Source organism: Trichechus manatus, unplaced genomic scaffold, assembly GCF_000243295.1.
Source record: "Trichechus manatus latirostris isolate Lorelei unplaced genomic scaffold, TriManLat1.0 scaffold00297, whole genome shotgun sequence".
Classification (NCBI taxonomy): domain Eukaryota; kingdom Metazoa; phylum Chordata; class Mammalia; order Sirenia; family Trichechidae; genus Trichechus; species Trichechus manatus.
In genome coordinates this window covers 1,405,635-1,408,675 of record NW_004444233.1, presented here as the reverse complement: position 1 = coordinate 1,408,675, position 3,041 = coordinate 1,405,635, and the positions used below count along the sequence as shown (strand labels likewise).

General features: G+C 42.3%; 1 pseudogene; it reads right to left on the bottom strand.

Annotated features, from left to right (window-relative positions):
* LOC101361065 (chorion-specific transcription factor GCMa-like) overlaps positions 1-282 on the bottom strand; it is an 11,216-nt pseudogene extending 10,934 nt beyond the window's left edge.
* Between the last annotated feature and the right edge of the window lie 2,759 nt (positions 283-3,041).

Below are 3,041 nucleotides of genomic sequence, written 5' to 3'. Positions count from 1 at the left end.
GTCTGTTAGCTGCCAGGCAGGACTTCTTGAGGATGCAGGGGTTGTGGTTGTTGGTGTTGTGCATGGCCCAGCTGCTTAGATGCCTCTGCAGACTCGTGTCCTCCGAGTTGTAGATGTGCTTTGCGTAAGAATCTGGCCACTCCTGGAACCAGTTTTTTTTTTTTACATTCTGTGGCAGTTTCATATTATTAATATCCCAGTTTAATATCTCCTTGTCCTCAAAATCAACATTGTCTGGTTCCATGATAAGTTCAGGTCACCTACAGGATTTCATCTGTTCAACTCCCCTCAGAAACATTTCAGAATTTTGCTCTTAAAGGCATTAATATGCTCAAGATGAGCCAGCCCATGCAGCTTAGACAGTGAGACTGCTTTCTGATGCTGAGCCAGGGGCAGCATTGCACTCAGAGGATCAACCATGATATTTTTAATCACCTCATATGCATGTGAAAGCTGGACAATGAATAAGAAAGGCCAAAGAATTGATACCTTTCAATTATGGTGTTGGTGAGGAATATTGAATATACCATGAACTGTTGGAAGAACAAACAAGTTTGTCTTGGAAGAAGTACGGCTGAATGCTCCTTGGAAGCGAGGATGGCGAGATCTCGTCTTTCGTACTTTAGACGTTATCAGGAGGGACATGTCCCTGGTGAAGGACCTCGTGCTTGGTAAGGTAAAGGGTCAGCAAAAAACAGGAAGACCCTCAACGAGATGGATTGACACAATGACTGCAACAATGGACTCACACATAGCAATGATTGTGAGGATGGTGCAGGACCAGGCAGTGTTTCGTTCTGTTGTACACAGGGTCACTATGAGTCAAAACTGACTCAACGGCACCTAACAACAACAACATTAAACAAATAATAACACACATGAAGAATGTGCCTCTTAGTTCAATCAAGTATATGATAGCAAATGGTCAACTCCTGTCCAAAGGCAAGACAAGGGACAGGAAAACTGGACGAATGGACAGGGGGAATCTGTGGTGGAAAGGAGGTGAGTGCTGACACATTGCAGGGATTGCAACCAATGTCACAAAACAATTTGTATATAAATTTTTGAATGAGAAACTAAGTTGTTCTGTAAACTTTCGTCTAAAGCACAGTTATTTAAAAAAAAAAAATCAGATTAAAACCAGTATATATCTAGAATGGAAGTCAGCAAATATTTTCTCTAAGGAGCTAGGTAGTAAGGATTTTAGGCTTTGCAGGCCCCACGGTCTCTGCCAACCACTCAACCCTGTCCTGAAAGCAACCATAGACCATCCAAAAGTGAATGACAGGGCTGTGTGCCAATAGAACTTTATTTTGAAAAACAAGTGGCTGTAGTTGGCCAACTACTGATCTAGAAGCTCAAACGTAAAAGGGGTAACTATATTAAAGTGAAATAATTAGATTTGAAATTTAAAAGGTGATTAATTAGCAAATAAAAAACAAAATAATGCTTAAAGAGGGCAGAAGATCTAATAAATGAAGATGGGGTTGCAAATGAAACTATTTTTTAAACATTGTGGTCAAATTACATTGAAGCCTGTGAAAGCCGAACATGACAGACCTGCCTTGTTTTTCTGAGTCTCGCAAGTTTTCCATTTTTGACACGGTGCAGTCTTACCACTTTTGTATTGCTGTCTATTAGTGGAAAATACTTCAGTTTTCTTCTATGACAGGTTCCTGCCTTACGCAGGTTCTGACTTTCACAAGTTTACTGTATAAAATAAAAGATGAAATACATTTCCAATTCTGGGCTATTAGTAGCACATCTATGTGCTTCAAATCAAGGCAACCAAAAAAGATGAGTGTATTGTGGCCAGGATTTAGCAGAAGTCCTGAGACCTGGGCCTCCTTGGGGCTCCTCCAGTGCTCACACCCCATCAGTGAGTCTCTCCTTCTGGATGGGGAGAGGGGAGCTCACTCTCTGTGAGCATGGCTGCCTGCACAGTGTCTCCTGCACTGACGTGAGCTGTCATCAGGAGTTGTTAATTACCAGCTCCCCATGCTGGATATTCCCCCTCGTCATTGTATTAGAGAAAGATTAAGCTGAAAGACATTCTAATACAGCAGTTTACAGAAAGTAGAAGTTGATTCTTCTTTCACATAACAGATCTATGGGGAAAAGTCCAGGTTAGTAGCGCAGCCCTACTCCAGGAAGTTATTCAGGGATTGAGGCTCCTTCTATCTGTGGCTCTGCCGTCCCCTAGAGTGCTTCCTCATCGCCTTGGTTGAGGTTCTGTCATGAGTTTGGAGAGAAAAAGAAAGAAAAAAGTCCTACAAAGCACCTTTCTATCAAACAAGTCATATGGAACAGTTCTCCCTGTGATTGCTCATTGTCACACCCCTAGTTCCTCAGATCTAGCTTTTCAAAATGGACTCCACCTTGTAGTGTGGTCCCAGCAGTTCCCCAACAAGTATGGTCCTGTCCAAAACGCACAATGGCCATCTGCGTTTCCTCCATTCCTCTAGTTCTCTGTTTCCAAGTGAAAGAATTTTGGAAGGAAGCAGATAGGGTTTAGGTCACAGGTCATAAAGAATATCTGTGAATACAACTGTAAAGATTTCACCATAGAAGATAAAATACAGACCTATCTTGTGGGATATATGCCATTTAAACATGGCTGCACTATTGACAACAGCAGCCCCCACAGGCCTCTATGCTGTATACGACATGTTGGAGACTTGTCAGCTATAAGAATGAGATTAGGCACGACTTGTTTTCCCAAACCTATTGCCCTGTTACTGATTGGCTTGTTTACCTGAATTCCTTCTCCCTTGCCCGAAACTTATTGTTACTCACCCAAAGCCCATTGTTCTGTTATTTGCTTCACTGTTTGCTGTATTGACTATAAAATAAACTCCTGGGACTGAAGCCGGGGTCGACTCCTCAGAGTGACCCTCCTGGTCCCACTTCTCTGTAAGAGTTGTGTTTGGTTACTGTCTCTGCCGCCCCGACATTCTCCGCCGCTGCGACACTATCTAATAATTCTAATTTTCCTTCACACTTCTAAAACAACATTCACCTTATCTTGTTTGTTCTAATCC